General features: G+C 38.7%; 1 protein-coding gene and 1 non-coding gene across 2 annotated transcripts in view; one reads left to right on the top strand and one right to left on the bottom strand.

Moving 5' to 3' along the window:
* The window catches only part of LOC114244349 (furin-like protease 2), a 282,788-nt gene that overhangs the window by 74,222 nt on the left and 187,111 nt on the right, over window positions 1-21,455 (bottom strand). The window lies entirely within an intron of this gene.
* Window positions 963-1,044, top strand: TRNAS-GCU (transfer RNA serine (anticodon GCU)). Its single transcript has one exon. It is a non-coding gene; the product is annotated as a tRNA-Ser (tRNA).

Here is a 21,455-nt window from a genome sequence, read left to right on the forward strand (position 1 = left end):
AGTGTATTTTAATATATAACAAAGATAGTATAATAATAGATTAAAAGATTGTCACAACATTCGTCTATTTGTGTCAAAACTAATTGAGAGCTATCTAGCATTAACATTCGCATAATATAGAAGGTCACCTGCCTTTATGGCTTAACTATAAATTGTTTAAAATGTACATTTATTACAAGCAAAATGCATAATATATTCATTATATTATTGAATTACACAACAGATGTGTTCAGATCACGTATCATTTTACGAATTTCGTTCCACAGTCGGATATTCCCGAATTATTATTGTGATCCCGAGACGAGATTAAACTATGTTCAACTTTAGTGTCGTGACGTGCAACCTCTTTGACAGGACATAAGACCTACAACGACTAGACACAGACTAAGACAGACACTTGACAAGAATTAAAAAATAAAGAGAGAAATGAAACGAGGGCGTACGTGACTAGCGGCAGGATTTTTTTGACTTCCTAAAAGACGGACACGAACCAGACGATAAGGAACGAATTGACCGTTCTCATATGTACATAAAATAGACGACAAAAGAATTAATCGACCGTTCATTTAGACTTAAGCATTAATTTTTATATGTCTTTAAAAATAATCAGGGTACTATGGAGTTTGATGGACATTAAAATTGGTTTACATTAGTTTTTTTCTGTGAGAGGTTTTCATAATACAGATCAGATATATTCGAAAGCAGGCCTCGGTTTCTGAAGGTCGAGCCTGTAACACCGACCCGCTGTTGCCGACCGCTTCTGTTATCGCGATCATAAATCCAAATAAAGTTTTAATGCAAAACAAGAACATCGATAAATTACAAGAAAATACGAGAGAGAACGCCTTCTTATAAAAAAAAATGTTAAAGAAAAACAAATTTACCTAATACAACAACTGCGCAAACACTTCGGGAGGGCTTAGTTTACAAACTGGTATAGATATTTCGTTTGAGCACCGCACGACGAGGTGGCCGAGAGGTTAAGGCGTTGGACTGCTAATCCAATGTGCTCTGCACGCGTGGGTTCGAATCCCATCCTCGTCGAAATTTTTTGACCAAATATTATTCGACCAAATGGATTTTTATCCTCACTCCCGTGTAAAAGTTCAAAGCCGCCTATCGACATCATTTCAAAAACATTTCGCACGGTTACGCAAGAAAGGCTTTAATTAAGTTCCAGTAAATGGGATCTAATTAAAAGAAAGAAAAAAAAAGGAAATTCCCTAGAAAGGTTTCACGAGATGGACGTAAAGAAAAAACATTTTTCATAAACATTCGCCTCAAGATAAGAGTGCCTTTTTTCATCAAAAATTTCGGAAGCATCCACCGCATAATGTTGTAATTTGACTAAATTAACTATATATTTGAAAAGAAAAAAAAGATGAATTTGCAAAAGTTTCCTTCGTAAAATAGTATGTGAATTGAATCAAAAGTCAGCCGTCTTCAATACAACCCGCAGAGTACATTACAAGGAATATTTATTTTCTTCGTTATAAAGCTTGTAACTCACCGTAGACATTGCCTAGTCTGGGCCATGCTTAATTCCATAAGGACGGTGACTACTAATACGAGTAGTAGCAGACACCATGTATAGACATGGCATATAAATGTAGATAAACATAAGCATTACCCAACACTCTTCATACCATACAATATGTAGGTAATTGTAGTGCTGTTTAATGAAATGATGTGAATCTATTTTACAGTTTTTATAGATATGTATAGCTGGTATTATGTGTTTACAAGAGCTCTTACACGGGGATGTCTTACATTACAACGTGGAAAGGTCAACTCACCTTGAGACGATTTGGTCTAAATCACAATTTTATAACAGCAGTCCACGAACAATTAATATTTTCTATACATTCTGTCAAAAAAGTATCGCAAATGGATGATTTGTTTATGGTTAAAAATTCCATATATTGCTTTTTTTTTGTTGTTGTTAGATTGGCACAACTGTTTTCCATTTTAGCGCGCAGTCGCATTTTTTATTTATATTAAATACAGTGCAGGTTTTACCGAGTTATAGCATATCTAATTTGTATTGCGAATATCATAATGGAAAAAACATCAAACAAAAAGTTTGTCTTAAATCTTGCATCGCCAATGGAATTTCGTTTTTGGAATCACTGAACATGTTACAGAAGGCTTACGGTGAATATACTTTGTCAAGAACACGTGCTTATGAGAAATGGATGAATTTCGTCGCGCTAGTAGGCCATCGACGTCTACCACTAAAGTTAAAATAGTGACTGAGAATCCTCATTCAAATTTGGGAGATAGCCGCCGAAATTTCTGTGATTCACGAGTCGATCCGTACTATTTTAAATAATCACTTGGGTGTCAGACATATTGCTGCTCGGCTAGTCCCAAAAGACTTGGATTTTCTTCAGAAATTCAATCGCATAAGAATCGCTGAGAACGTTCTAGTCAATTCCGACTTCCGATTGTTACTACTGGTGACGAGACGTGGACTTAGGAGTTTGTCATGCAAACGTGCAAATAAGCTTCGGAGTGACGCCTTCCAACTCTGAATCCGAAAAAACCACGCCAAAGTCGATCAAAAGTCAAAGTCATGTTAACTGTTTTCTTTTTTGATGAGGACGGCCGGTTCTTTGAGCCGGCTGCTCCCGAATATTGGGGGACCGGATCAGGTTGTGCGCCGCCTCTACGCGGGAGTGGTGCTATCGATGGCCCTGTACGGTGCACCTGTATGGGCTGAGCCGCGCAACCGGGCCACTATGGCTCGGTTCCTGCGCCGGCCGCAGCGCACCGTTGCCATCAGGGTCATCCGCGGATATCGCACCGTCTCCTTCGAGGCGGCGTGTGTGTTGGCGGGGACGCCGCCATGGAAGCTGGAGGCGGAGTCGCTCGCTGCCGACTATCGGTGGCGCAGCGAGCTTCGTGCTCGGGGCGTGGCGCGTCTCCCCGAAAGTGAGCTGCGGGCGCGGAAGGCCCATTCTCGGCGGTCCGTGCTTGAGTCGTGGTCGAGGCGATTGGCCAACCCCACGTGGGGGCTACGGACCGTCGAGGCGGTTTACCCAGTCTTTGATGACTGGGTGAACCGTGGCGAAGGACGTCTCACGTTTCGTCTGGTGCAGGTGCTGACCGGGCACGGATGCGTCGGGAAGTACCTGCGCCGGATAGGGGCTGAGCCGACGACGAGGTGTCAGCATTGTGGACACGACTTGGACACGGCGGAGCATACGCTCGCTGTCTACCCCGCTTGGCAGGTGCAGCGCCGTGTCCTGGTCGCAAAGGTAGGACCTGACTTGTCGCTGCCTGACGTCGTGGCGTCGATGCTTGGCGGCGATGAGTCCTGGAAGGCTATGCTCGACTTCTGCGAATGCACCATCTCGCAGAAGGAAGCGGCGGTGCGAGTGAGGCAAAGCTCTCCTCACTACGCAGAAACCCGCCGCCGCCGAGCAGGGGGTCGGGACCGGAGTCATATCCGTGACCTGGCCCCCTAAGAGCTAGGGGTCCCACCCGTTTTGTGCGGGGAAAGACCCAGACGCGGCAGGAGTTTTTAGTGAGGTTCAACTCCCACATACCCCACCTGCCGCGCGGGTGGGGATCCGGCGATTTTCTCCTGTGAAAAAAAAAAAAACTGTTTTCTTTGTCTACCGCGTTGTTGTGCACTTGGAATTTTTACCGAAAGATCAAATGTTTAATAAAGAATATTTTTTGAGCGTGATGGGGCGGAAAAAGCTAGATTAAAAAAATAATTCTGATTTTGCAACACGATAACACGCCTTCCCATCTTTTCATACGAATTTTTCACAAAAAACTCAACAAATACCATAGAGCCACATCCTTATTTATCAGATATGGCAGTGTATCTGGCAATCAATTCATAGACTATAAGCATATACGCTGATGCAATAGACGGGCAATACAAATATAATTACCGTGATGCACTTCAGGGATATAAGCTAGACCTAAGCTAAGCCGGAACGGGCCACTGGGTATTTTATTTTAAAAACCATTATAACATACAGAATATTCAGAGGCCGTTCCGTAGTTCCCCTCGTATGCGAACGGTAAACACACGTGAAAATCCAATACTTTATTTTATTATCGATATTGAGTGGCGCGGCGGGTTATCGACACTCGAACGTTTCGACTGAATTCCAAAATTTTTATATTGTATTTATGTACACAGACGCGTCTCCTTTAAATCGTTGATGAAAACTGGATTTATATCGACGCTTGAAAGGCAAACGTGACTAAGCGACAATGCGTGAACTTTACAGTAGACTAATTTAAAGTTGAAATACCTGAAAACAAAATTTATTTTAACGAATCTAGCTGTAGTAGAATCTAGCTAGTAGCTGTAGGATTGAAATGATTTTAATAGACTGTTGAATATGGCGGTCGAATGAGCGTGGTTACTGAATTTCATGGGCCACCAGACGGGCTCGGCTGGATCACACGCAGCGTACTGATAGTCTGAGTAATAAAAGCACTGACTTCTTATGAACAATTGTATTTAGCCTGAATTAGAACATTTAATTATATTCAAGTCTGATTGAAGTGTACTGAAGACGCGTCCGTTCGCGTGAGAGGCGCTTGGGCAGAGAGCGTACAGAGTAATGAGTGACAAAACTGAACATTAAGATAGATTATTACGGCTTCGTACTGATTTTATACAGATAAACAATTTCGTTGTTACAGAGTAATAATTACATGTGAATTTGCGTAAACATAGACATAGAAATATATCTTTTTTGCGCATCGAATATGGTTATTGCCTATCATTTATGTACAAAGCAGTTATTGTCGCTTAGTCACGTTTGCCTTTCAAACGTCGATATGTTTTATTGCTCTCGATATAAACACTGATGGCTCATCTGTGGATTAAGTGGTTACCAGAGCTCATAGAGTATATAACGCGAATGCCGCCATCCACCTTGAGAAATGAGGTCGGATTTCGCATTTCTTTTGCGTAAGGCCTGTCGTATCCATCAAACTGAAACGCGATGTTGCTTCGTGACTGAAATAGACTTCGACTGCTACTGGTACTGGCGAATCTATTTGCGGGTATGATGTTTTCCAGTTGCAATAACCAACCCTGGTACGTATTCACAACACTGATTGTATGCTTACTCTCAATACGGTGATTACAATGCGGCTCGCGCGATCGAATACGACTCTTTTTAATAAATCGGTGTAGGAGCACGGTTCTGTGCGAATACCGTGCGTGATTTTTCTATTCGCATTTCGTGTTTGCAAAATTCGATCGTGTCCAAAGGAGGTCAATAGATTTGAGAATTATACCGGTTTTTGTCCTGACCAACTTTTATCATGCCTGTTCATTTGTTTGAGCGTTTATGAGCCGTTCAGAGTATTGATGTCGAATCTTAATTTGACATAACAAACATAGATATAGTTTTTTCACCTGTAAAAAAACAATTTAAAAAATTCATAAGCCCGACTAGCCTGCTTTCTTTTTGCATAATATCTACCCTAAAATAGATACGCATTCTAATTTGACGGGCGGGATAACCTTTATACAAAATACTTGACGTGATAATCTCTTAAGGCGTAGCAATTAAAAACCATGTCCTGAGCCCCGTACATAATCTGATTTTGTTTTACATTACGTGCAATGCAAAAATAGTTTCATTCCTTTACACCAGCCTTTCCCAAAGTGGGCGATAACGCCTCCTTGCGGGCGCTGCATGCTTAGTGGGGGCGGTAATAGACCCAGAAAAAAATGGGGGCGTTGTGTAGAGGCTTGGGAGGCGATTTGTAATTTCATCTAGGAGGACTCCTAGACACCGACTGAGCTCTCGCTATAGTGGTTTCTAAGTAGGTGAAAAAATGGGGGCGCTAAAAAATAATTTATTCTCAAAGTGGGCAGTAGACAAAATAAGTTTGGGAACCACTGCTTTACACTTACTAGCAATAACATATGTGATTTTATACATCTAATTACTATCGCAAAGACATCCCATCCCCTTAAATCGATTATACCGTGATACAGTCACCGTTTTTCTCATACGAACGCACGGCTCCTTGGCCGATAGCATTTTCCGCGAAACTTATCACTACGGCCCAAGCCGGGTGACCCGTGACGGCCTTCCATTCCCTTTACGCATTAATCAAATTCCGGGTGTATCGGAGGTCAACTGATTCCGGATCGTACAAAGCAGATGGTCGCGTGTTTTCGCTAACACGTATCGTGTTAGGGAACGGAATAGACGAACGTTAATCAGAAAATATACGTTGTTGTTAGATGATTCTTTTATAATGAAGGGCTCGGTTGTGAAACGTGCTTACGTTGATAATATGTCTTATTTTTCTTATGTTTCTTTAACGAAATCTTTTTTTTTTGGCAGCCTAATTTTCCGGCCGATTCGATTAATTATTCAACATCTGATTTGTTTTCGTCTACTACTCTGTTCGGTTTTCACAAGTTGTAGATTTAATTAGTATTACTTTTACGTTACGTTCGTTGGAACGCATTCCCGATCCTGCGGACAGAATGGAAAGCAGTCGACGTTGCCCAAAACACGTCATCTCGGATCCTCCCGATCCACTAACGGTGCTTCTAGGTACTTCAAGCATCGGTCACCGTTCTCGTCGAACCCGTCGCTTGCGACGAAGGGCTCGACGAGTAAATTAACTCTCAGACACAGCCCACTGAGTTTCTCGCCGGATCTTCTCAGTGGGTCGCGTTTTCGATCCGGTGGTAGATTCTGCGAAGTACGGCTCTTGTTAGGGTTCGTGTTAGCATCGTCGTCAGGTTTGAGCCCCGTGAGCTCACCTACTAGCCACGGTTACGCTGAAATAGCCTCTCAAGGCTATCAGCTTAGGTAGGATAAAAAAAAAGGATAAAAAAAAAACATTGGAACGTTCGTTACGTTTTGGTAGGCAGCGGCTTGGCTCTGCCCCTGGCATAGCTGAAGTCCATGGGCGACGGTAACCACTCACCATCAGGTGGGCCGTATGCTCGTCTGCCTACAAGGGCAAAAAAAAAAAAAAGTCGGAGTTTTTTTGAGTTGCTTAGATGGGTGGACGAGCTCAAGGCCCATCTAGTGTTAAATGGAAGCCCATAAACATGTACAACGTAAATGCCGCCACCCACGCTCACCTTGAAACATGAGTCCAAACCTCAGTTTTTACGGTACAACACACCTGCCCCGCCCACTCTTCAAACCGAAACGCATTACTGCTTCACGGCAGAAATAGGCAGGTTGTTGGTACCGTGCGGACTCACAAGACGTCCTACCATCATCATTAGGAAATAATACTGTTACGCCGGTAAGAGTAACGCCATCTATCGCCGAACAGTCGATCGAATATCGAAGGATCTAGTAGCATCTAGAACGCTCGAAAAGAAGAACGCCATCTGTTGTCAGATAGCGGAAACACACAATACTCGACTTGTATGGAATATTCTCGACGATTCAAGGGATTTCGTCTCGACTATAAAAACTGAGAGCAGAGATGGCACGCAGTTAGTTAGTAATCGGAATTACTTGAAGCGAAGCAGCGAACGGATCACCTGAAGCGAAGCGGAAGAAGCGAATTAAGAATTTTAGTATTTTAAGTACAGTGTTAATTTGTACTTCAGTAGGTATAGTTTCTTATTTATCCCGAACCCCAGCGCGTAACAATATAAAGACTTTTCATGCTAATATTCAAAGCGAAAATAGGACAGATAATGCTGAGCCACCCGCTTAAATACATCAAACATCAAACAACGTTTTCGTTGTACAAACTCGAATATAAAATATACCGTACCTACCTTTACTCAATAAAAGGAATTGATCTTTAAAATACTCTTTGTAATGTAGACACGTTTGTATGAAACATACGTCGTTACTTTAACTACGGGACATCGGTCGTTTCGCACGGCATTATCTTCCATTATTGATCTAAGTATAATTACGGAGCTTTGAATTAATAATCATTTTGGTATGAACATAAATTAAATATGAATCGTTGTGGCGATTTCCAAACATACTTAAGCGACGACCTATTTCAACAGTCTCGGTAATTGAATGTTTCTTAGGTACTAATACGTTTGTTAGTTTAAAAAAATTGGTGTTTTTTTTTTGTATAGATGAGTGGACGAGCTCACAGCCCACCTGGTTTAAGTGGTTACCAGAGTCCGTAGACATCTACAACGTAAATGCCGCCACCCATCTTGAGATATGTGTTCTAAGGTCTTGGTAAGGTTACAACAACAGCTTCCCCACCCTTCAAACCGAAACGCATTACTGCTTCACCGCAGAAATAGTCAGTGTAGTGGTGCGTACCTGTGCGGACTCACAAGAGATCAAGAATATTGTTTGTCTTTAATATTATTTGTCTATAGTGTAGTAGTAAGTAAGTATGCGCCACGTAGGGCACCCGTGACCTACATGGCAGTCAAAGAGTTAAATTAGGACCCTTTCAATAAGTACGAGTTTAGGAAGCCCTGTTCATTGCACGCACTGACATTAAGTACAAACAGCCAATGTTATTGCATTTTGAACTATACACTCTTAGCGCTAACAAAGAATTTGTGCACTAAAAAAACGTGCTCAAGAATCTATAATATATTAATACGTGAAGCAAAAACTTTGTATCCCTTTTTACGAAAATTGCACGGACGGAGGAGTATGAAATTTTCCACACTTATAGAGAATATAGAGAAGAAGTGCACAATGCTAATATTTTTTTAAAATAATACATAAAAGATACATTAAATCAATAAAGAAACGCACACACGCATGCATACTATTTATTGTCAAACTTTTGTTCTTGACGTCTGTTGTCAAATTGAGAATAGATTAAATATTGTTTGTCTTTGTTAATATTTTTTATAGAGTAGTCTTCGCGAAATTTGTGATTATAGAAGTATAAAATAGAATCATAATAGTGTACAAACTTACAATTCCAATTAATTATAGTCGAATTTCGACTACTGCGGGACCTCTAGTTTTCTTTAAACGAGCATAGCCTTAAGAATACATATATCAATACATCTATAGACGTTCAGTGAGCGCAAACTGATGATGGAAATACTAAACCAATCAACGAGACGATAATATAATTTATTATCTCGCAATCTTCATAATGTTTGTTCCGCTAGAAAGGAAAACAGTGTTGCCTCCACCTTTTGACGAGTAATAAATAAACGTTTTTCCTTAACAAAAAAAAGAAATAAATATGGCATCGGAGCTCTTAGGATGGATTTACGAAATGAGACTGACCGATCGTAAATGACTTTTAGAAGTGAACGGAATACAGGAAAAGCTCTTTATTCGCGCTTCCTTCATTCGCGTTTTCACTATTCGCGGATTTTGAAAAACGCGACTCCAATTCCTATATACGCGGCTAAAGATTTCTTTATACGCGGATCTTATCGGTACGTCGGTACATACACACTGATAAAAAGGATTTCAGTATGTAGGTATCCGACCGAATATCCTTTGTAAACGCGCCGTCAAGTGGACTAATAAAAAAATAAACTAGACCTTATTACAATTATGCCAAAGTATGTTTTTATTTTGTCACCTAGGAACGTATCCCCTGTAATCCCATATGTGTAAATTGAGATATTCAAAGTTCATGTTCAGTTGTTTTAACCTACCTATTCGCTGGTAGCCTGAGGGGCCAGCTACGCCAGGACGGAGTAGATGAGCTCACGGGCTCAAGCTGAGAGAATTTGCTAACACTAGCCCTAGCAAGAGCAGTGTTTCGCGGATCTAGCGATTGTTTGAGATGATCCCTTCATCTCCTTTTTATCATCACACCTCCCGCCATTGGAGCAGAGTTCATCCAAATTATCTGGAACCGCTGCGTTCATCGACAGTGCGTTTCCAGAGGTCTTTTTTGCCACGCACCATCCGGCTATGGAATGAGCTCCTCTCCAGGGTGTTTCCCGAGCGCTATGACATGTCTTTCTTCAAAAGAGGCTTGTGGAGAGTATAAGCGGTAGGCAGCGGCTTGGCTCTGCCCCTGGCATAACTGAAGTCCATGGGCGACGGTAACCACTCACCATCAGGTGGGCCGTATGCTCGTCTGCCTACAAGGGCAATAAAAAAAAAACTAGGAGCGGATCGGAGTCACGACCTACTGAAAAAGATTGGCGAGAAACTCAGTGGGCTTTGCCTATGGGTCAGTTCGCTCCTCAAACTCTTTGTCGTAATTGACGAGCTCGACGAGGAAACAGTTGTACTGGATAGATGACGTCATTGATTTTCTAAATCACGCTGATACATCGTGTCATTTAAAAATTAATTTCCTAGCGTTCTTTCTTTTTTTTTATTGCTTAGATGGGTGGACGAGCTCACAGTCCACCTGGTTTTAAGTGGTTACTGGAGCCCATAGACATCTACAACGTAAATGCGCCACCCATCTTGAGATATAAGTTGTAAGGTCTCAAGTATAGTTACAAGCATAACCGTGGGCGTAGCTAGTCCTCTTAATTTGTACATTTACAAACATTTTTAATATACGAATATAATATTCTGAAACCATTCAAAATGTTTACTGAGTAAAAGTATTTTCATCTACATAACTTCAGAGTAGAATACCCAGTTCGAATGGAATCCAAATATCAAATCCAACTACAATTCGAGTTAAATAGTTTTTTTTTATTATTATATCTAAACGAAAATATTTGGATTCTTGATTTGATTGTCAAATTTACAACCAAACAATCGTTTATGTAAATGTGACCATAAATTGTATACAAACTAGTTTTTTTTATTTTTTTATTGCTTAGATGGGTGGACGAGCTCACAGCCCACCTGGTATTAAGTGGTTATTGGAGCCCATAGACATCTACAATGTAAATGCGCCACCCACCTTGAGATATAAGTTCTAAGGTCTCAGTATAGTTACAACGGCTACCCTTTCAAACCGAAACGCATTACTGCTTCACGGTAGGAATAGACGGGATGGTGGTACCTACCCGTGCGGACTTACAAGTGGTCCTACCACCAGTGATAAATTTGCATGGGAATACGTTGTCAGTGGTGCAAGCTATTTAGCTCCGAATAATACTGAATAAAGAGGCTATCTATCTAACCATAATAACCTAAAAAACCTTAGTTGTGCTTCGTAAGACATGTACATTCAAAAATGGAAAGTTTTATGAATCAAAGATTAAAGTACGAATTTGAATTAGTCCAGTTAACCTAGAAATGGATAGAAGGGCGAATTCCAAATAAATAATAATAAAAAAAACAATGTATTTTTTGTGATAAATATTAAGATTGTAAAGTGGAACGCGGTGTAATTACGCGGTACCTTATCAAATGCAGTTATATTCAGTTAAGAATGCTAATAATATTATTGTGCTTTAGTGCAATAATAATAAAATTATACCAGTACTATTTGTGTAGTTTACAACTATAAATGCGAGATTCAAGTAATAACATCGCTTTTAAATAACACCATTAGGTATTGTTACGCGCTGGGGTTCGGGATAAATAAAATTCTACCGAATTAAAAGTTAATACTGTATTCAACACTTAGATCACTTAAAACACTCAAAAACACTTTAAAACTCTCAATTCGCTTCTCCCACTTCGCTTCAGCTTCGATCCGTTCGCTGTTTCGCTTCGAGCAGTTCCGATTACTGACTGACTGCGGGCCACCTTTGCAACGCTTTTATATCCGATACCACTTCCCTAGAATTATCAAGAATATTCCACACATTCCGAGTATTGTGTTTCCGCTATCTGACAATAGATGGCGTTGTACTTCTCGAGCGTTCTAGGTGCTACTTGATCCTTCGATATTCGTTCGACTATTCGGCGATATATGGCGTTACTCTTACCGTCGTATCAGTATATTAACATCCACATATACAAAAAAAAATTAAATTCAATTGTGAACTATAAAATTTTTTTTTTTTGTTCATGATACAATGAACTTTTAAAAGTACCGTCAGCAAAACAAAAAACGTAACAAACATATTATACTTTCCATCCTATTAGGCCAAGTCCTGTTTGGGTACGTCTTTAGGCGCTCGGAACCACGGGCCAGTCGCACCCTTCCTTCCGTACCGGCACGGGTACCCTTTTATTGCGACTTTATTACGAACAATGAAAATTGTATTTACCAAGATTAGAAGCCATAATAAACACATGCGCGCTTAAAGTACGACCGCCACGTTTCGTTTTTCCATATGAAATTTTTAGGAACTTCCCCCCCTTACCGACATCTGGCTTACACTTATATTCGCTTATTACGTACACAAAGCATATCCATAGTGTATTGTTAGGATTGAGTCGGTGAATAGAGCGTAGAGACGACGGGGCTTTCTATTCTGACGCATTGTATCTGAAAACGTCCTTACATTTTATTCTTTGAAAGAATTCAGTTAGAATTTTGCGCAGTAGGACTTACTAACTACATCACATCACACATCTACCATTTTCTATGTAATTGTGTTTGGTAGTTATTTTAAAGGTGACTAAAAAATGTAGGTAAATTTGTAAAATCAATTAACTCGCAATATTATTAAGGAAGAATGCACGTGAGCATCTCGGCATCCCTGTCATAAAGCCTTAATAGATCCTTTTTTGTTATTTGACATTAACTCACTATTTACAAAAAAAATAAAGTCATTTTTTAACGTAGCATAGTTTTAGCAATCAGACGTGGTAAAGAAATAAAAATTAGCTTCGATACAATTTATTCTATTCTATCAGCCCACAGAGACGTCCACTGCTCGACATAGGCCTCCATAGGCCTAAAAATATTAATTTTAAGTTCTATTCGAGGTATAAAAAAAATAAAACTGGAGGTTTCGCACCAACCCACGGTCATTCGATAACGTGCGAACTTATTGTGGTACACTTCATTCACGGTTGTTTGCATAAGAGTTAGTCTATTGCGCAAACGAACGCTCTGAGATCGTGGTCAATGAATGATAAAAAAATATGTTATTTTTTGTACGTTATTACAAAGTTAAGTCGTACACTGTGTGCATTACTAATAAAAATCTTACGTTACGGACGTTTTTTCACGGTTAGGGTACCCCTCGCATCGTCCCATAAGGAACTTCGTTCCAAAAAGTTGCTTGTACCCTATCTGGAACTTGTAGCCTCCTTAAAAGAGAACAAACAGCTCGATAGCTTCTAACCATCGCGCGATTTTGTTTTAATCCTTACAAAAAATACTTCCTAACATCCATCATTCGGAAGTCTCACAAGTCTACAACGGGCGGGTATCAAAGTGGCAAGGTGACACACTACTGCATTACGTAGCTCGGGAGTACGAGAATATTTTTCATGCGATGTATATTTTTGCTTAGCCCGGAGAGCATCTGTCGCAGCGCATTCACTGTCAGATTATGAGCCGAAACTTTTGAAATGTCAAAGATACAACGTACGTTTTTTTTTCGGGTAATTTTTTTCAAGATTCCTTAATGTAAATGGCGAGAAAAAAAAGGATAATTTCTTTATGTCCGCTTGTTATAGAGTAAGTTAACGAGACACGTTAGTTTTGAGACCACGACGATGTCTGTGCGTGTAGGTATTAAGATACTGCGTATTACCACCGCAACGTAGTGGTTTAGGTCCTGTTTTAACGGGTTTTTTATTGCTTAGATGGTTGGACGAAGTCTCACTTGTAGCAGTGTAACGGCTGCCCCGCCGTTCAAACCGAAACGCATTAGTGCTTCACGGCAAAAATAGGTAGGGTGATGGTACCTACCCGCGCGGACTCACAAGACCTCTTACCATCTTTATTACAGCCGTCAAACAACAAAATTGAGCCTTCGCCCTTGTGCCTTAAGGTGGATAACGGTTTTTAAATTATGACGTAAAAATAAGCAATGCAAGAAAAAACAAACTACAATTTTTCTATCGTCTGCAATAGGTTCTTATTATGCTTATTTAATGTCATAGTTGCATCTCGCTAAGACAAATCTCGCGCCCCAAAACCGACGGTTAGAGTTAGAAGATAGCAACACAAGTAAAATGTACAAAACGACATAATTGCCCATTGTTATATGGAAACTGCGGTGACATCAAAGCGTAAATCCTGTTTTGAAATATTACATGACAACAGAACTTTAATGATCTAATCGTTTTTTTTTTCTATGGTCATAGTGAATAAATATAACAAGCACAAACTTAGTCCAGTTTAATGCGGCCATCGCATTCCGTGAACAAAGTTGATGCAGCCATCAATCGTTTTAAATTTTTTTTATTGCTTAGATGGGTGGGCGAGCTCACAATCCACCTGGTGCTTAATGGTTACTGGAGCCTATAGATATTTACAACGCAAATCCGCCACCCACCTTGAGATATAAGTTCTAAGGTCTCAAGTATAGTTGCAACGGCTGCCCCACCCTTCAAGCCGAAACGCATTACGTAGAAATAGACGAGGTGGTGGTATCTACCCGTGCAGACTCACATGAGGTCCTACCACCAGTAAAAAAATCGTGAAAAATGAAATAGAATTCTTTACTGGAGTACTCTTACAGGAGGGCCATTTAAAGTTTAGAATTTGGAAAACAACATAACAAACATCTTTTTCAGCTAATTGGATGGAAACTAAACTTATTGAAGTTCAATTAAAAGCCTCGAACTGTTGATGCTAATACCAAATAAAACGCGCCTTTAATTACAATGATAAATGTCGCTTATTAAGCAAAATGAATCGAAATAGTTTTGCTATCTTTAGTCTATTATGGCAACTGCCACATTGTGATTGCCTAACGTACGAATAACCAGGACGTTGGTACTTACACACGAATGATTACATAATTTGCGTTTTTCTTCTTTTACCCAAGTCAATCCAGAAAGCGGTATGTAATCTCCTACGATATGCCATAAATAGTTTAGTGTTAGTTTAGTGTTTTAGTGCCTTGTTTATGAAAGAATGTTTATTTAAGAATCTCGTGAATTCGCATTCATCTAATGTCTAGAATCTAGAACTAAGTAGTGGTGTTGTTATGTAAGTCCTTGGTATTGCTGATGTCCAGACCGACGGTGACACTCACCATTAAGTGCGATGTGCTCGTCGACCTTTGAAGATCTTTAAAAATAACTAAGTTTCTGCTTATGATATATCCAAGTATTATTATGGTTGCCTGTAGAAGCATCGTACCTTCCTGGTTATGTCCGCGATCAGTTCTGTCACATAAATAAAGTATCATCCCTATTTCACATATATCTCTTGCAACGATCTATACCTATAACAGAGCATGTTATGAACCAGATTAATATCACCGTCAGGCTCTTTTCAAATCTCGACTAGAGTCATGTCGTAATTTTGCGGAAACATCGTGGGGCGAAGTTGATGTCGCCCGACAACCGTATCGAATGAATTGCGAGACAACAACTACACGATCCATCTAAAACACATATCTCTATAAACTTTTCTAACAATAATATGTATTAAAACTCTGCCACAATAGTTCGGTAATTACTTCCGTTTCTCCATTAACTATTATTCATAAACGGTAATCGCTAACATTACATGAAGCCGGAAAGAGCTCCAAACTAAATACGAAAACAGGTAATTGAGTGAGCGCGGTCTGAACTTGAGGCGCCGCCGTTGCTTCTGTTTTATAATTTGGTCGACTAATTACTTTCACTAATGTTACGTCGAATTGATCGGTTCGAATTGTTCCATTATCCAAATGCATTATCGTTAAAGCATCTACCACAAATAATAATTGTGTGAATAACAATAAATTTTAATTCAATAAGGAAGATCATATTTTTGGATCGACAGGCGAAAGTGAATATCGCGTAGAACATATTAAGTTATTATCGTCGTATTCAACTGACAATGTCTGTAGTTTCAATTTCTATCAAAGTGTGAAGCCAAAAATTATATAACAATAGTTGAATCAGATTTTAAAATTAAATTTTTTTTGGCAACCCTTCAAAAACAAATAAGCTTTACTGGCCGATCTGTGATTTTGATTCGATCAGTAACACACTCCGTAGGATCACCCGCTGGGCCAATCTTAAGATTTCACCGAAAATTCTGTCGAATCTGTAGGGAGCATATGCGCATCGACTTTTGTATCTATAATTGTTCAGAAACGTCACTTTCAAATTTACATCCTATCACAATTGCCGAAATCAAACAACCCCTTAGATGTTTCGAGGGCGTGAAAAATATAAATTCAAAGCACTAACCACATTTTTAAAATGAAGAGAATCTATCCTTGAAAAATATAACTAGATTAGTTGACAAACCCAAAAAGACGGACAAAAATACACTGAAAGTGCATTTAAAACTCGAATTAGACGATAATAATAAGAGAAAACCGATACTAAGAACAATTAAACTACAAAAAGCGCCTATCAAATATAAATATCCAGAAATACAAACCAGCGGTAAACACGTCTCTATAGGAGCATGTCGGTGGTGCTTAAGTAGGTACAAAATGGGAACACTATTGAATACTTATAAAACGAATGGGAAGAATGGGCCTCCTCTGAGAGCCATCGACGGGTGGGACGTGATGTGAAACGAAAACTTTAACTCGCGACGTTTAGTGGCGGTTTAGGGTTAAAGACGACGGTGCAATCGTTAGACTTGAGCGATTTTTTATATAAATAATTAACATTAATATTACACTAGTCCATCTTGGTTCATAAATATACCTTTTTTTATTGCCTTATTATCTCGCTCATGGATATCGGCAATGTCAGAGGCACAGCCAAACCATTGTATTATTTGAGTAAAGCCCACGCTACCTTTCAAAACTGTAAGCTCTGAATTAAAACGTCACTAAAACTACTGTATTCGTAAAAAATATAACTAAAAAAAATAATTGAAACGATATTGAATGAATTAATCTTGAGACGTGATTTACTAGCCTCGATCGGATTGGAATAAAAGCTATTTTTCCTTCAAACTGCATTATATGAGTGCTTCGTAGTGAAAATTGGGTGGACGGCGTTAATTAAAATAATTGTGGGTTCATAATTCAAGATAATCAAGACTGGTATTAAAGGAATCGTAGTCCGAACATTTTAATATTTTTATTGTCCTTGTTTGTTGACTTGTCCAGCCCGTTTCTTCATATTTATTTCTTTATTCGGGGCTGCTATGACGTTACGTAGCGTTGAACCATAATCTGTATTTCGATTTCGAATATATATAAAAATTAATTGCTGTTCGTTAGTCTCGCTAAAACTCGAGAACGGCTGAACCGATTTGGCTAATTTTGGTCTTAAATTATTTGTGGAAGTCCAGAGAAGGTTTAAAAGGGAGATAAATATGAAAAGGCTCGGAATTAAATAAAAATATAATAACAATTTTGTTTTACCATTGATGTGTCCCTCGTCGGACGGATTCCTTTTGTTTGTTTAAAGTTTATTTTATACAAAAGTTTAGGTCTTTTATTTATCAATTGAGACACTACGAAGTCTGCCGGGTCAGCTAGTTTCGAATAAAACATTTACGCTAATGGATAATCTCGCAGTAATATTATTATAAGTTTTACAAGAATTTGACTTTCATTTATCGCCATAAGATCCTATTTCAGTCACAAAAATGATATTTACGGAATTAGTAGGTAGGAAAACTTATAAACACAAAGCTTCTAACTTGAACCGATATTTAATAGCTTCATGCGAGCTCGTGCGATCAAGCCTACTACTGAAGTGCGTGTTACAATAAAAAAAAAAGATAAAAACATATTTTTAATGAAACAAACTTTATTCTTAATGATCAGGTCAGTGATCTTGTACTCATGTCGGTGTCTTGAATATAACAGTATCATTCAAGTAAAGTATAATTACCAAGAAACGCTGCTGATTAATGAAACAACGACTAATCGATGCGTCAAAAAACTAACCACAAGCGAACTGTTGTAGATAATTTTAATGATCTTTAGACAAAAAAATACTGACGTAAATATTTGAAGTCGTTGACTTCGTGAAATGCGTCATTACACAGTTGTCTGTCTGTTGTACATCAATTACTGTTATTTTGTTATGTTTTGTCTGTAATAAAAGGAAGAAATAGATTTATTTTCAAGAAACAGAAACATTTTGAAGTCTTCATAGCCTTCAGGCTATAAGAACGGCTGGTGTACTCACATCTCAGCGATACCACTATGCCGATGTTCCAATTACCAAGTTTTGACAACTATTACCAAGTTCAAGGTAACAACCAATTTTTCTAAGAACAACTAAACAGTTATCCTTTTTGTAAGTCAATGATTTACTATTGGTTGCACTTATCGAACTACTCGATCAAACTATTAGTAGAATAAAATAATAAATAAATAAATATTTACTAACAATCACGCCACGTTAACTGGTCCCGTGATAAGTTCGTAAAGAACTTGTGTTACAGGTACCAGATAACGGAAATAAATGTAATATTTTTATTATACACATACATATATTTAATATACATCCATAACCCTGGAAAAGACATTTATATTTATCATACAAATATCTTCCCTTGGCGGGATTCGAAACCGCGACCCCCTAGTGTTGTGACCACTACACCAGACGGACGTTAATTGAGGCCGTCAGCGCAAAAGCGTCCTAACCTATAATTTTTCATATTCGTACTTAAATATTGAAATTTATTTAAAACATAAATCAATGTTGGCACAAAACCGGCCTATCCCTAGTATCACCCATAGATAACAGGTGGCTTTGTAAACATTATTTTTGCGTCTATTGTTTTGCCTACGAAGCAGTGTAAAAGTAAATTCAAACCTCATTATCTCCATAGTGACTATGGCCACTTTTGCGTTGACTACCCAATGGCGGATCCAGGGGTGGGGTCATGGGGGTCATGACCACCCCCTGAGCTGGTTCCAGGACTTAGGTGGGCCACCAATTGAATATAATGATTTTATTTATATATTTTGTCACCATACAGATTTTATGTAACTACATACCTTCAATATTTAATTAATTTAATATAATATAATAACTTTGTATAATGGCAAACGTTTGGGAACGAACGCATCTAAATTTGACTATTTGACCCCCTCCTGGCGTCAAAGCTGGATCCGCCCTTGTGACTACCTCAATTATATTTCGAATCGAGAATCGCAAGTACTACTTTATCTTCAGCTACGATTTCTACCATCTTTTTTTTACATCCAAAAACGGGTCTCCGTTTTCTGTGATGTAAGCTGGAGGCTGCCTCAAGTCCGGAGTTACAACCCGACACGAGAGCACTCCAGGGTCGATTTGGCGTAGTACGTCAAACACAGTTCACGGGCGTCTCGATGAGAAGAGGCGAGTGTTTGTCAACATTCTCTCGACATCAACGGGCCCTATAGCGTGTTTGTTCACACCAGCCTTAGTTTGCTCATCTACTCTCGATTCCCAAGATTTATTCAACACTGTTTTCGGAGATGACTCGAATGTGTTATTCCTTAGTTTAAGCGTTATTTGTTTGGCTCTCGGGGGAATTTCGGTACTCCATACCTTTCATAGCAACTTTACTACGTTTGAACAAACATCCAGTGTTTTTATATGTATTTTTTTTTACAATATTGTTTTAAGCACGTCACTGGTTTACCTTCGGACTACATTTTACGAGACTAAAACGCGATCTCTTAAGTCGTCCGAAAACTGCCGCATCGAAGAAATTCGCTACGAAAACTATAAAAGCGAAAGTGAGAACTGTTATTCTCGCATCGTCGAGGGTTTTTATGTGTCAAATTAAAGTTTCCGCGGAACTTTTTCTTTGGCGTTAACGAGTTGTTCAACTGAACGTAGCGACAAGAAACGTTTTCGCGTTTTCCTCACGTAAATTAGGTATTTAAGTGGTTACGAATCTTTTTCGTTCTGTTCGAAAAGTTAGACGGTTGTTCGGTCTCAGTGCGGTGCAATTGTAACTCCATTAAAACTTTGATCCACCTCACGGTCAATAACAAAAAGGCTATCCGTTCTCATTTCAACTGTATGTAAATTCAATTTTATTTCGATTTGCTCGCTGTTTCTTGGTCGTGTTTCTCTATCATAAATATTCAGAGCCGAGCTTTTATATGATATTAAAACGGAAGCTACTTTTTTTTTTTATTTCGTTCGAGAAACTTTTTCCATTCGCCTATCCCCAAGGTACGTACGCATTTGAGTTACAGTTATATTTCTCGCACGTCGTAAAGAAAGTCAAACAGTCGATAATGCGACAGGAAATGTTACAAATGTGATTCATGGAACACTCTGAGTATTCCCAGCAGAGTTTCACGAGTGAAAACTCGACGCTCTCTCTCTCTCATTCTGTTGTTTGAGAACTCCCAACTCGTACTTCTCATAGTTCTCGTCGAACTTACAGACAATTACATTTACGAGAATCGTTGATGATGTTAATTTGATTTATCGTTTCGGTCTTATCGATTATGCTCGAATAAAATGTTTTTTGTGTTCAGCTACATTACTATTTATGATAAAGATATGAGTCGTTTATCTACAACTAGCGGATCCGGCGAAATTTGTTCCGCTACACGGTTTGTTTCACACACATCAACCGGTTAACTTCAAAATTCTACTATAATTAACCATAGAACGTTTAGCTGTCAGTTGACATAAACCGGTCAACTTCAAAATTCTACTATAATTACCCATAGAATATATTACGTTTAGCTGTCAGTTGCGTTTTGTTATTCCATATCAGTTGCGTTTTGTCATACCACGTTTTATGTCACGTCCCATGGGAATGTGATAAAAAGTATCCTATGTCCTTCTCCTGGTTCTAAGCTACCTCTTCAGCAATTTTCAGCCAAATCAGTTCAGCCGTTCTTGAGTTATAAATAGTGTAACTAACACGACTTTCTTTTATATATATAGATTTGTATACTTAAAATTACAGGTGTGTGTTCGAGTCTACGTTTGAGAATCGATTCATTAAAAAACGTCAATGCGAATTCTGTCAGCTCTTAGTGGGTTTACCATATAATACTATTAGCGCATATTGTCTAATAATTAGTATTCTAGTCAAAGAAGTGTATTTCAAACACAGCAAACCAAGTTATCTAGTTTAATCAAAACACTCTTACATACTATGATGTTTGGAGACAAAGGAATCCAAACATACACATACATATATACCTACGCATTGTCTATTCATATACACACATTGTATAACTATTACATGCTTTCTGTATTTAAGTCTCGTTTAATGGCTTTATTTGTCTGTTGGTTAATAGCACTGATTTCATTCTGATGGATTTTTTTAATTATTTGTTGAATTATGAATGAATGAAAGGTAAATTATATAATATCATAATAACTTGCACTGCACTAAAATTGGCATGTCAAATAATGACATAGCATACACGCTAGCTTTTAACTTATGTAATAAATCATTTTCACTATGCTTAGGGAATAAATGATTTCTTTCTTTCTTTCTTTCTTTCTTTAGCACGGTATCCTGGTTCGATTCCCAGTCGAATTCACACACCGACAGACCAAAACTATACAAACAAATTAGGGTGTTCGCGTATTAATATCATACATACGTAATAGGTGATATATCAGATCATGTTTGCGGAAACGATC

This window comes from Bombyx mandarina, chromosome 21 (assembly GCF_030267445.1).
Source record: "Bombyx mandarina strain Sakado chromosome 21, ASM3026744v2".
Classification (NCBI taxonomy): domain Eukaryota; kingdom Metazoa; phylum Arthropoda; class Insecta; order Lepidoptera; family Bombycidae; genus Bombyx; species Bombyx mandarina.